The sequence below is a fragment of the Oryzias latipes genome, chromosome 7 (genome assembly GCF_002234675.1).
Source record: "Oryzias latipes chromosome 7, ASM223467v1".
In the NCBI taxonomy this organism is placed as follows: domain Eukaryota; kingdom Metazoa; phylum Chordata; class Actinopteri; order Beloniformes; family Adrianichthyidae; genus Oryzias; species Oryzias latipes.
Genome location: NC_019865.2, coordinates 34332935 through 34346855, shown reverse-complemented (window position 1 = coordinate 34346855; position 13921 = coordinate 34332935). Strand labels below are relative to the sequence as shown.

Below are 13921 nucleotides of genomic sequence, written 5' to 3'. Positions count from 1 at the left end.
TCTTAGCAGCAATCCATCCGGCAAAACCAATCACTCCGGATCCTCAACGCTTGAGATTTTCGTTTGTCCGTCTCCACAAAGTCAGAGGCCGGCAGACGAGCACTTTGTTTGCACTGCACCCTCAGTCAGAGCCTGAATGCACACCCCCTTGTGGTCCATCAAAAGTCGAGCACATGCACATAATAAAACGTCCCATCCATCTAAACACCCACACAACACCTTTATTGTGTAACCCTTGTGCTATCTTAGATGACCCCCCCTTACATTGACGTGTTCTTCCTACCATGACAAAGGTGGATAAAGGTGGAAAGATTTCATGTAATCCATGGACACCAGTGAAGATCACAAATCATTGAAGAAAAAAGCTTCAGAGCACTGTCTAGTGGGTCTAGATGACCCAACTCCCAACGTTAAAGTGCATAGGATAGAACAAGGGTTCAATGTATAAATCTCATTACTTTTTATCTGATTTGATATGACCCAGCAGAACATTTTTGTGAGCTATTTTCAATTGTGTATTACCTCAATGATTCCCCAAATTTGTGTGTTGAAGGCCATTCAGAAGGATCTTCTGAGTAATGCTTTGCCCCAGCCCCCCCCCCCCCCCCCCCCCCCCCCTCTGTACCTCTCTGTTCTTCTCTCTCTTCATCATCAGCTGATCGTCTCTCTTTCTCTCTATCATCATCGTCATCTCAACCTTTCTCCTCATTCTTTTCTGTTGGGAATGACTTTTCATGTATGTCTGCACTTGTTTTCCTAAAATAAGTGAACAGGTGGTCAGCAGAAGTTTAAACCAGAATGAGCATCTAGGTTTTTGGGACTCTAATAATGTAATTAATCCTATCTGAAGTCATCTCTGCTCTCTTTTCTATCAGATCCATCTCCAATCTCATGTCTGTCTCCTTCACCTCTTTTCTGTGTTCTTTTCCACTAAATCATAATAAGGCCAAGCAACAATTATTTCATGTTTTAAATAAATTAAACTTCTTGCTAATGCATGTTTTTTTTTTAAATTAAGGATACTATTTAAAAATGACTGACCTGGAATGATCTGGCTTTGCCCTGAACGTCCACCATCAGACCAGCCTGTTTCTTTCCTCCATCTGTCCTGATTCTTTTTATCTTCTTGTCTTTCTCTCCATCCTCACAGCTGTTTGATATTAACTTTGTGTTAGGAAGAATAGAGTGACTAAACTATTTGTAAGAATTGAAACATTTTTAATTTGAAATTATATTTTTATTGGATATCACTCAGTGGTAGGATAGTGCATGGCAAGCTAGGCGAGGCAGACCCAGGCGCTGGAACCCGGAACGAAAACACAAGGTGAGCAAGTTGGTAAGTCAAGTTTTAATGATATTCGGGGTTGCTTGAGATCTTGATATGGCTGGAGAGCAGCGGGTGAAGTTGTTGGAAGTAGCTTTGAGGTAGTTATGGCTCGTGGCGAGGCTGGAGGTTCTTGGTGTTCCGAGAGGTTCTGTGGCTCAGGTAATCCGGTGACTCAGGTGTCCACTCATGGTCAGAATGTCCTGAAGGCGAGGCAATACAAAAGTTAGACGTGAACATGAACACTTGTACTAAACTAGACGAGAGACCAGGTTATGCACCATCAGGGGCAACGAACTGGTGATGAATGCTGGTTCTGGATCTCCTTAAGTAGGTCTGGTCAGTGATGAGGTGAGTGGAAACAGCTGGGAATCATCAGGAGCCAAGCAGAGAGGGGAGGGGGAGGAAAGCTGACAGAGGCACCATGATAGATAGAATAGAATCGATTTCTTTACTGTTGTCAAAGATCTCCAAATGTTCAACTAAAATCCAAAATGTCTTTTAGCCCAAGTGATATTAAAAGCAACAGGCTGTAAACTAAATAGGCATTCAAAAAAAAAGTTTTTTTTCAAACTTTTAACATAAAAAGAAACAAAACACCATCTAACCCACCATCACATACTTCTCCTTTCTGCCCATAGGAGCAGCTTTTATCATTGTTTAGTTTTCTTACAGTCAAAGGATAAAAAAATTTCAGTCTTTTGGTACATCTAGTTAAAGAAATTATTTATGTCCATCTGAAACAAAATCAGTACAAACAAGCTCCTTTATTTTCTCTCCATGATCAGTGATACTGTAAATCCTGCTAAGTACAGCTGCAAGACACTTGTGACCATTTTACTATAGTAGCTTTAGCCTGAATGTTGTCAAGCCTTTTTTAACACTGCTAACATATCTGCTGTCTCTCAAGCATTTAGAGAAGCTTTTCTTCATTGACACCACATCTTTGTCCCTTTTGTGTTTTCTGTTTTAAGCCCCAGATTGTTTTTTCTTTTGCCTTCTTATTTAAAGCGCACTGTCATCAGATGATCGCACAATTCAAACAGAAACAATCAGACGCGTGCGTCTCCGAGAGAGCACGCTCCAGCACGTTCCACTGCGCTCTCTTTACAAGACCCGAGGGAGGGAGGAGCGGCTGCGGTGGGGGCACCCGATCAGTGACGATGTGCTTCTGTTAATGATCATATCAGGTAAATATATATGTGCACAAACAGCTGTGAAATTAAACAATAAGGACTATGAATAATTTTCACAACTTCGGTTTGGCGCGCCCTTTGGCCTCTCGTTTCAGTCCTTCCTCTCCCTGCCCTTGTCTGTTTCCCCACAGCTGAGCCTGCCTCATCAACCCTGATCGTTTCCACCTGTGCTTCCCCTCCTCGTGTATTTATAGCCAGAGTTTCCCTGTGTCCTGTGCCTGATTGTCTTGTTTCCTCCTTGACAAAGCCAAGCCAAGATTATCAAGTCTAAGAAATTAAAACAATCTAAAACTCTGCATCTGAGTCCAGTCCTGTGTTCTGCCTTGTCAGAGAGGCTGTCAGGTTCATCTGTTTCAGTGTCCTGCATGTTCTCCCTCCCTTCATATTGGCTGTAGCAGTGGATGGAAATTGCAAACTTTACTGTTTTGAGAGCCAACTGGGGTGTGTAAAATTCTTTTCCACCTACATTTTAGATGGTCTAATGTTTTTCTTATGTAAACTTTTCTGTTCTTTTAGGCCCAGTGCTTTTTTTGAAGATGCATTTTTGGCCAAAAATACTGTGGTGACCTCCTTGGTGGACTGCATTCATGGGACAACAGATTAGATTAGATTTGCTTTATTGTCATTGTGCATAGTACAATGAGATTTAAGCATCGCCATCAGTGCAAGAACAGCAAGGAAGGAAAATATAATAAAAAAACATTGTAATACAATAAAATCAAATAAACAAACAGTATATACAAGTGTGAAAATATAAACTGTAAACTGTAATGAAGAGTGCCGAAATAATTGTTCAAAATTGCGTATGAAAACTGTGTGTAAACATGTCAAAAGTGCCAGAGGTGGTAAAGAGGTAGAGTGTTGACACTGTGGACAGAGAAGTAAACAGGAATATGGATTTTATCTGTGCATTTGGGAATTGAGGATTGTTATTGCCTTTGGAAAGAAGCTGTTTTTTAGTCCGTTCATTTTGATTCTGATCCCTCTGTAGCGCCTCCCAGAGGGCATCAGGTTGAACAGGTCTGAGCCGGGGTGTGAACTGTCCTTGATGATGTTATGAGCCCTAGTGATGCAGCGCGTGGAGCAGATGTCCGTCAGGGTGGGGAGAGGGCACCCAATGATTTCCTGAGCCATCTCTATGACTCTCTGCAGTCTCTTTTTATCCGCGGCCGTGACTTTGTTGGGAAAACCATGACAGAACATGTAATGTTATTTTAATTTCTTCTTCTTTGAGAAAATAAACATGCCTGCATATATGTTTTATTGTATTTTATGCCATATATCACCATGTTAGTATACAACGTTCATCATCATTTGTTGTTATAGAATCCTGGAAATGCAAGACGTGGAGCAGGTAAGTTTGGCGTGGTTTCTGATGTCAGCTGATAGATTACCCCATGTTTCGCTTGCGTTGCATCCCAAACATCAGACTAAAGAATTGGGCGGAGTGTTAAAATGTGCCTTGGCTAAAACGGATTGGACACCCACTCAGATGTCCCAAGTCTGGTTTTGTCCCATAGCGGAAAATTATTTCACCACGGTTGCAAGGGAGAACACAGTCACCCTAGAACACATTCAGGTACTTCGCCATCATGGTCAGGAACGGACTGACCATCCCCTGGCAAAGGCCTTAATTGTCTAAATGCCACCTCATCTGTGGGCTCACGGCACCACAGATGTTGGATCGGTAAAATACAAACCGATTTGCATGCTGTAAATTATATTTTGAGCGCTTGAACCGTTTCTGATCCTAATCCATACGTAGCCCCGGCCGAACTGGACAACTCGCACTCCTGGTCTACACGCATTGATCTCGCTAATGCTTTTTTATTTTTTTGTCTGCTTCTACATCCTGAGTGTAGAGACATCTTCTCATTTACGTATGAAACCCGGTACATGCGTTACACGCGTTTTCAACAGGGGTTTAGCACTCTCTCCAGGAATTTTCAATCAGGGATTAAAGGAGGTGTTTTCTGACTGTCCCTTGCCAGGCAACGCCGCTCTCATCCAGTATGTGGATGAAGTTCTGATAACAGTTGATGCATGTTTAGACGCCACAGGTGTATTTCTTAGCCATATAGCGACCACAGGGTGTAAAGTTCGCACATTGCGGGTGTGCCACAGACAAGTAGATTTCTTAGGACATTATTTCCCAGTCAGGGACTGGCATGTCCCCGGCCTACAGATCAGCTGTGTTGTCTCATCCTAAACACATGAAGGTCAAAGACATGTTGTCATTTTTAGGTCTGACTGGCTGCAGCAGACATTACGTCCCCAATTACACAGGACTGACCCAACCACTCCTTGGCATGGTCAGACAGCAAATAGGATAAACCTTAAAGCAGACCTGCACTAGACTGCAGAGGCTGAAACTGCTTTCATTGAACTAAAATAGGCCCTGGCTGCAGCCTCTGAGCTGGCCACACTAGATTGCCCGTTCTTTCTTGGTGTTTCTGGAACAGAAGATCTTGCAAACAGTGTTCTGTTCCAGAGAAAAGGGGGAGGATGAGTAATACTTATGTACCTAAGTGTTATGTTAGATAACATGGACAAGACATCACAAATGCACCAAACATACAGTTGGAGTAACCAACCCACTCTAGCACACACAGTCATAGATAGATAGATAGATATAAACTTTATTAATCTCCCAAAGGAGAAATACAGGTGTCCGGTAGCAAAACACACAACCACACACAACAAACAACAGTAAAAAGACAGTTCACAAAATAATATCAGTTCATATCAGGCAGGTTCATTAAACAGCCTGATAGGTGTAGGGACAAATGAGTTCTTAAAGCGCTCTGTCCTGCAGCGCAGTGAAAGGAGTCTATTACTCCGTGTGCTCCTCTGACCTGACATCGTGTTGTGCAAAGGATGTCTGGGATTGTCCAGGATGCTCTGAGTCAAAGCCCTCATTCTCTTCTGCAGCACAGATCCCAGAGAGTCCACCCTCCTCCCGATCACAGATGCACATCTCTTAATCAGTTTGTCCAATCGAGTGCAATCCCTCGTGGTCATACTGCCACCCCAGCAGACAACCCCATGGAAGACAGCACTCGCCACAACCGACTGATAAAAGAGGAGCAACATGTCAGTACATACATCAAAGGACCTCAGCTTTCTCAGGAAGAACAGCCTACTCTGCCCTTTCTTATACAGAGCATGAGCCTGCTCCGTCCAGTCCAGTTTGTGGTCAAGGTGCACACCCAAGTATTTGTAGGAGTCAACCACCTCGATTCCCCCTCCATCAATGATCACTGGCTGGTGGGAGGACTTCCTACTAAAGTCAATAATCATCTCCTTGGTCTTTGATATGTTCAGCACAAGACCATTGTCCCTGCTCCAGGAGGTGAATCTGGTGATGAGCTCCCTGTACTCACTCTCATCCCCTCCCTTTAGACACGCCACAATAGCAGTGTCGTCCGAATACTTCTGGACATGACAAGCTGCAGATGCATAATTAAAGTCAGCAGTGTAGAGTGTGAAGAGAAAAGGCGATAGTACAGTTCCCTGTGGTGCTCCGGTGTTGCTCCTCAATGTCCCAGATACACAGTCTCCTAGTCGGACAAACTGTGACCTAAGAGTCAGATAGTTGTGGATCCAGCGAACAAAACCTGGATCAACTCCCATCCTCTCAAGCTTCCTCTTCAGCAGCTGAGGCTGGACTGTATCAAAGGCACTTGTGAAATCGAAAAACATCACCCTCACATATCTGCCAGTCCCTTCCAGAAAGGAGAGCACCCTATGGACCATATAAAGGACTGCATCCTCCACTCCCATACTGTCCTGATAGGCAAACTGAAGGGGGTCCAGCGCCCCCTCCACCTGGGGTTTGAGCCTCCGGAGTAGTAGCCTCTCAAAAGTCTTCATTATGACAGATGTTAGGGCAACTGGTCTATAGTCCTTCATCCCTGCAGGCCTTGTCACCTTGGGCACTGGGACAAGGCATGAGGTCTTCCACAAGCCAGGGACACATCCTGTCTGAAGACTCCTGTTAAAGATGGTTTGAAGAGGCACCGCCAGCTCTGACGCACAGTCCTTTAGCAACCGTGGTGATATTCCATCAGGACCAGCAGATTTCCAACCATTGAACCATTGTCCCTCATGGGACACCCATTACAAATACTGACCTGCGTTGGGCTCTCCTGACGCGGCGGGGGGGCTGCTCTCCTGGTTGGGCTGGGGCGGCGCTCTCTTTCCCTCCGCGTCTCCCTGCTCTCTGGCTCTGGGGGCGTCGCGGCGGTCCTGCTAGCCCTGGCCTGGGTGGCAGATTTGGTCGCCTGGGGGGGGGGTTGTTCCCTGCCTGCTGCCTTGTGGCGTTGGGGGGTTCCGGCTGCCGCTGCTGCTGCGGCGGGGGTCTTGTTGTGGGGATGGCTGGCAACTCTCCCTTCTTCTTTTTACATTCCACCATCCATTTTAGAAGAACATAAACACTCACCTGAGCACAGGTGTTAGCTCACCTTTGCACTAATAGTTTGCATGACTGAATGAATAAAATATTTCACACTAGTTGGTTTAAAGGCTTAAGTATGCGTGTGAACACTATCTGTTTTGTCTACATGTTGACATGTGGACATTTTTTCAGCCAGCAGGTGTGTTGATAACATTTGAGTGTGTGTGTGGACAGGCCCCCCCCCCTTTTTTGTACTACATTTGAACCTTACCGTAATGATAAACAACCAGTAAACCTGCCTGCTTTATGCTGCTTCATGGTCTTATCCCCCCCTCCTGTTATCACCCTCTTACCCCCCCCCCCCCCCCCCCCCCCGTCCTCTAACATCCCTCTCTCTTCTTCCCTTCTTTCCATTTCCGTCCGGTCCAACATCAAAGATTTTCAAACATGATTGAAATTAAATTAATAAAGTTTGGCCTCAATTACAAAAGGGGTTTATTCAGACATACCTTTGGTTTGTCTGAAGATTAATAACCCCTGTTGTTAAAGTAAAATATGTCCAACACAAGAGGCCCTCAGTTCTCATCTGCCTGCCCAGCTGTTAGACAGGACAAGTTAAGAAAAAAAAAATACTGACCACACACAAAGGGATCAACATCACAGACCAAATGAGTACAGGAACACCACATGTGTGCTGAACAGGTGGACAAAAACAGGAGAAGATCAGGTCAGATGTGCAGTCCACAGGGAGTGAAGAGTTGTACACAGATGGTTGTTGTTTCAGGCATGACAAGGATGCATTGAGATCAGCATATGCAGTAGTGGAAGGTCAGCATGTGTTTGTTCGGGAGAAGAACATAGTGATTGACAGTTGGTGTTGCTCTTGATTGTGTTCTGCATTCTGATTGGCTAAAAAAGTCACTCCACTTCTTCTCTACCTTTGCGTCAATAATGTTGCAGTTTAATATGTACACGTACGTAAATCAGCTTTCCAAATTACGTACATGAAAATCATCTTGCAATTTCAAGTTTCTCTAAAACCCATAGAAAAAGAGCAACACCAACTGTCAATCACTATGTTCTTCTCCCGAACAAACACACACAGCTGCACCGCGGGCTTGAGAAGGAGAAAACACTGCAGCTTCTCAGACTGAAGAGCATTGAAATATACCTGAGCCACTATTTTTCCGTTTGTACATTGTATTTTTTTCATGATCATTTTAAATTTTATCCCGTTTAATTCGATTACTCTCGGGTCGCGGTGGGCGGGGCTAATCTCCGCGATTTGAAGCCTTCTGTTTACATCGATGATTAAAGTTATTATTTGACAGTACAGTACAGAAGTTATTTGTTGAAAAAAAAAAACGTTTTTAAAGTACTTTGATTTGTGAAACAAGTGCTTGAGCCTGTAAAACGGTTTGTTCTTTCTTTTCAATGTATAACAGAGTATTTAATTGTATAATAATTGTTAAAAAAAAATAGAGGTTACTTCACGGATTTTGCCTATCACGGGTTCTTTCTGGAACGTAACCCCCGCGAAAAACAAGGGTTTACTGTATATTGTATTGCAGAAATATGCTTGATTCCTGCCCTATGTAGCAGATAATATGTGATGAGGTCACCAACAGGCCTGTTTTGGACTTTGAATAAACCCCTTTTGGAATCGAGGCCAAACTTTATTAATTTCAACCATGTTTGAAAATCTTTGGTGTTGGCAGTAGCGGTTTTAGGCACGGGCCATACGGGCGATCGCCCGGGGCGGAAAAATGACGGAGGGGCGGCGTCAGCGGCTCAGCTCTTGTAAAATACTTTATGCATCACTATTGGTTTACTTATATCACAGAGTTTGTAACAGCCTGAGACCTGGCGGCGCCCCCGCCCCGCAGCTGCGTTCCCTGCTGTCTTTGAGAAGTAGACGCAAATGTGTGTGAGAAGGAGAAGGGAGGGGGCGCGGGGTGAAGAAGGAGAAGGGAGGGGGCGCGGGGTGAAGGGTGCAGGCTGAGGTGAGCACGGAGCACAAAACGCATGCGCAAACCTGGCTGGATCTTCTTCCAGGGGGGCAACGGTCGCGGGCCGCAGCTCAGTGCTTGATTGCTTGATGAAAAAATAAAAATAAAAATTGCGCCGCCATGTAGCGAATTGGCGCCCCTGGGTGCAGCTGCACGCGCTCCTGCTGGAAATGTTTGACGAACGGGAGGGGGGGGGGCTGCGGGTATAAAAAAAGTATAAAAAAATCATGCTTTTTTGGTTATTTCAAATAAAAAATGGGAAAACAAAAAAAAATTCTTCACTTAGATGACAGTTGGTTTAGTCGACAGACTTGATACCTATGTCAGGACATTTATGCTAAATGCAAAAACATCTGAAATATGGAGAAAAAAGGTCAAAGCTGGTGCCCAATTTAGAAAGAAGAGAGAAGAAGAGGAGAAAAGAGACAAAGAAAAGGTTATTATCGCATAGCTAGATGCACGTTTTCTAAATTCGAATGCTACCTGCCCTACAACAACAACAACGTTGCAGAGGAAAAATCTCTTGTTTGGTCTATCATGACCAAAACTGAAGTAGGCCCAAATATTGCAAATAACGTCATTTTTAAGATATTTATTCTTAAATGTTTGCTCTGCCTTAACTTGTAACATTAGTTATGATTCGTGTGTCTGTCTGCTCTGCTGTAACACAAAGTTTTTGTTGTGTTTTATTGTTGTATATTAGTTCATAATGTTAAATAAGCTGTGATGGTAGCATGCTGCTGCTGCTGCTGCTGCTGCTGCTGATGCTGCTGCTGCTGCTGCTGCTGCTGCTGCTGCTGTTAGCTTTTCAAAACTCCAGTTGATCAAGTCATACCTGAGATCACCAATGTCTCAGGAGCAACTCACTAACCTGCTGTTGTTAGTATCAATCATTCAGGGGGGGAGCAGATTTCATATGATGACGTTATTGACAAGCTTGCATCAGGAAGGCCACAAAGGTTAGGTTTTAGTTAGTGTTTTCTCTTCTTAGTGCTGCAGTTACATTTATTCTAGTGTATTATTAGTGTGATTTGTAGTTTATAATATTTATTTCAGATTGTTTGTGTTTATTAAATATTTCCTAACTGTATTTTCAGTTACAATAAATGGACAAAGTGACTCTATGGGGGGGGGGGGGGTGCGCTAGAGGAGGGCCTCTCCTCGCCCGGGGAGTAATTCAGGGTAGAACCCCCACTGGGTGTTGGACCGGACAGAAAAGGAAAAAAAGGGAAGAAAAGAGAGGGATGTTGGGGGGGGGGGGGTTAAACCATGAAGCAGCATAACGCAACAAGCTACTGGATGTTTATCATTATGGTCAGGTTCAGATGTAATACAAATCTCAAAGGGCGGGGCCTGTCCACACACACACTCAAATGTTATAAACCAGGGGTGTCAAACTCATTTTCACCGAGGGCCACATCAGCATAGTGGTTGTCTTGTAAGGGCCAGATATAACTTATATATGTAACTAAATGTAATGGAAAATATATGTAACTACTCCTTAATGTTAAATAACTCATTGATTCTTTCAGGTTAGGTTATATGGACAGTGTTTAAGTCATAATTCATAGTTTCCCATTCTGATATTTCAAGTCTGATTCCCCCTAGATTTGAATAAATACACACCAATTTTTATTTTTTATTTTAAGAAAGTAAAAACTTTTATGCTCTCGGGGGCCACATAAAATGACATGGAGGGCCACATTTGGCCCGCGGGCCTTGAGTTTGACACATGTGTTATAAACACACCTGCTAGCTGCAAAAATAACCACATGTCAAAATGTACACAATACATATAGTGTTCACACACGCATACTTATGCCCTAAAACCAACTAGTGTTTTTTTTTTTTACTTTATTGTACAAACGGAAGTGCAGTACAAAACACAATTTTACAAAGTAAACTTCAAATGTGCCAGGAGAGCATACACATTACAAGCATTTTACATAAAAACATTCAAGGTTCTACAACTTTAGCGCTTTGAGATTTTATCTAAAATGTAAAGCGCATTCTAAATAAAAGTTATTATTATTATTAACTTTCATACAAACATACAGCTTTCTGGTTAATAAGGCTTTTAGAGATGTTACTGAGACACATTTCAATCTGTTTGATTAACACGGGGAAAAAATAGAAGCTGAAGAAAATTTGCATTTATGAACATATATAACAAGATTATGAGTTTTTGCCTTGAGTCCAAGTTTTTATCATAAAAGCCAAAAATTATATATTCAAATTTCAGAGTGAAGTTGGGTGGATATGTTTTTTGATAAATTGTGAACACTTTTTCCAAAAAATGTTAATTTCAGTACAGTTCCAAAAAAGATGGTTAATTATTTCTGGTTGTGTTTTGCAAAAAGTACTGTTAGGGTCAATGCTTTTGATGTATCTTAGCATGAATTGATTGGTGGGGTAATTTTTTTAAATTCTTTTAAAAGAAACTTCTTTCATTTTATTATTTATCATACATTTTTGGGTCACACTCCTGCCTTTCCTCCAAATACTGTCAGGAACAAACTGTCTCCAGTACTTTTTGGTACATGGTACAGAAATGACATCCCTTTGAAACAAGCCACGTATTTTGTTGTTGTTCTTGAGGGTAGGAGTAAAGCAGATTTTTCCTGTGGTGGTGTCAGTCGTATCCATAGAGGGCATAAACTCATTCCTAACAGTTGTTTCAAACATTTGACATATTTATTTGAAAACAGCATCAAACACAATAGCATATTCTTTACGAGTCACAACAAAATTGTATTTAGAATTTGTTCAGTATACCTTCCTAAATACCCATTCGTGTCAAAAAGTTGACCCACCAGTAGAATTTTTTCTCTCAAACCAATGTGGAAAAAACAAAGACTTGTTCTTGCTTAACCCTTGTGCTATCTTAGATGACCCCCCCCCCCCCCCTTCCATTGACGTTTTCTCCCTACCATGACAAAGGTGGATAAAGGTGGAAAGATTTCAACGTTCCAACGTTAAAGTGCATATGATAGCACAAGGGTAAATTGATTATCCAGATTATTGCCCCGACGAAAGTTTTATCCTTTTTCTCGACTTTCACAAAGCTTTTGACACACTTCATGCGATAGAAAAATTTGGCTTTGGTCCTTTTTTTAGAGGAGCTGTTAAAACGATGTATGCAGGAGGGAATTTTTCTATCAAACTTCATGCCTGGACCTCTCCTCGATTTTTACTAAAAAGAGGAATCAGGCAAGGATGCCCCATTTCCCCTTATTTATTCCTCCTCTGTACCCAGCTTCTTACTGGCTATATAAAACTCAGTCCACTAAAAGGTATTATAGCACACCACACAATCATTATCAACCAACTGGCTGATGATGCCACCCTGTTTCTAAAAGATCATTCTCACCATTAGCTATTGATCTAATTTCTCTGCTGCTTCTGGACTCTGCTTAAACATAAAAAAATGTTAATCATTTGCTCCTAAACACTGCGACGTCCTCTCTATCTACAATATTCCAGTGAAAAAGTGCATCACCTACCTAGGAATTAGCTTTTCTAAAGATAAAAAAGCCAGATGCCAATTAAACTTTGATACAATTATTAATAAAACACAGACAAAGATAAACCAATGGCTCCAGAGAGATTTATCATTGAGAGGCAGAGTTTTGATAACTAAAGTTGAGGGAATTTCCATTGACAAAATGCTTTTTAATTTCATTTGGAGGAACAAAAACCATTATATAAAAAAACAGTTTTAATGAACACTTGTGATAAGGGTGGTCTAAACTTTCTAGACTTCTGTACATTAATACCTTTAAAATAAATTGGCTGAGACATTTTATTAAGAATCCAACTTCAATCTGGAATTTCATACCAAATTACATTTTCTCCAAATTAGGAGGCATAAAATTTCTTTCATTTTGTAACTATAATGTGCAAAAGATCCCAATAAAACTTTATACTAAACAAATGTTACTTTCCTGGTCACTCATTTACAAACACAATTTTTCTCCCCACAAATACTGCATATAAAAATAACAAAGACATTGTATATAGACATAAATCTTTATTTTATCCATCTTGGTTTACTCAAAACATCCCTCTGGTTAATCAGCTGTTTGACTCAAACGGATCATTGATGTCACACGAAGACTTGTGTCTCAAATATAGCATCAAAACGGACTTTAACATTGTTTTAACCCTTGTGCTATCCTAGGCACTTTACCATTGGGAGTTGGGTCATCTAGACCCACTAGACAGTGCTCTGAACCTTTTTTCTTCAATGATTTGTGATCTTCACTGGTGTCCATGGATTACATGAAATCTTTCCACCTTTATCCACCTTTGTCATGGTAGGGAGAACACGTCAATGTAAGGGGGGGGGGTCATAGGGTAGCACAAGGGTCAAAAGCAATTCTTAAGTGTATAACTGCGTTATTCAAAAGCTCATTATTGCAGAGTCCAACTTTTTTACCACTTGACCCAACTAAAATTACGGAGCCCATGTCCTGACATTATGATATTAAAATATATCTTGTTCCCAGAGATTATTATCTCGTTCGCACGAAATACTATTCCGTTCCCACAAGATACTATTGCGTTCCCACGAAATACTATTCCGTTCCCTCAAAATACTATTCCGTTCCCTCGAAATGATTAACTCGTGCGAACGCAATAATTAATCCGTTCGAACGCGATAATTATTCACGTCATAAGTCATTCACGCGGATATGCTCTCTCTGTACGCCGGCAAAAGCCACTTTCAGCTGTAACTTCCGTGTCTCTGTGACCCACATTCGTTCAAAAAAGGAACATGAAAAACAAAAATGATCACTTTATTACTGTCTCAATGAATATAAGAAAAATATCAAAAGATTTATGATAACTAGGCTGCTTGATAACAGCGGTTTGAGCTTCAAAGCAGAAATGTCGCTCAGTCCTTAGAAAACATTCAAACAATCACGCGGATTTGTGTTTCCAGTCGTGTCCCGACTAAATAAAGGCTGATGTTATTCTTACATGTTTACGTGCA

At 41.8% G+C, this 13921-nt stretch overlaps 1 long non-coding RNA gene across 1 annotated transcript; it reads left to right on the top strand.

Annotated features, from left to right (window-relative positions):
- Nucleotides 1-341: 341 nt before the first annotated feature.
- On the top strand, nucleotides 342-3776 carry LOC105358491. Its single transcript, XR_912126.3, has 2 exons — nucleotides 342-2514; nucleotides 3037-3776. It is a non-coding gene; the product is annotated as an uncharacterized LOC105358491 (long non-coding RNA).
- Nucleotides 3777-13921: the final 10145 nt, after the last annotated feature.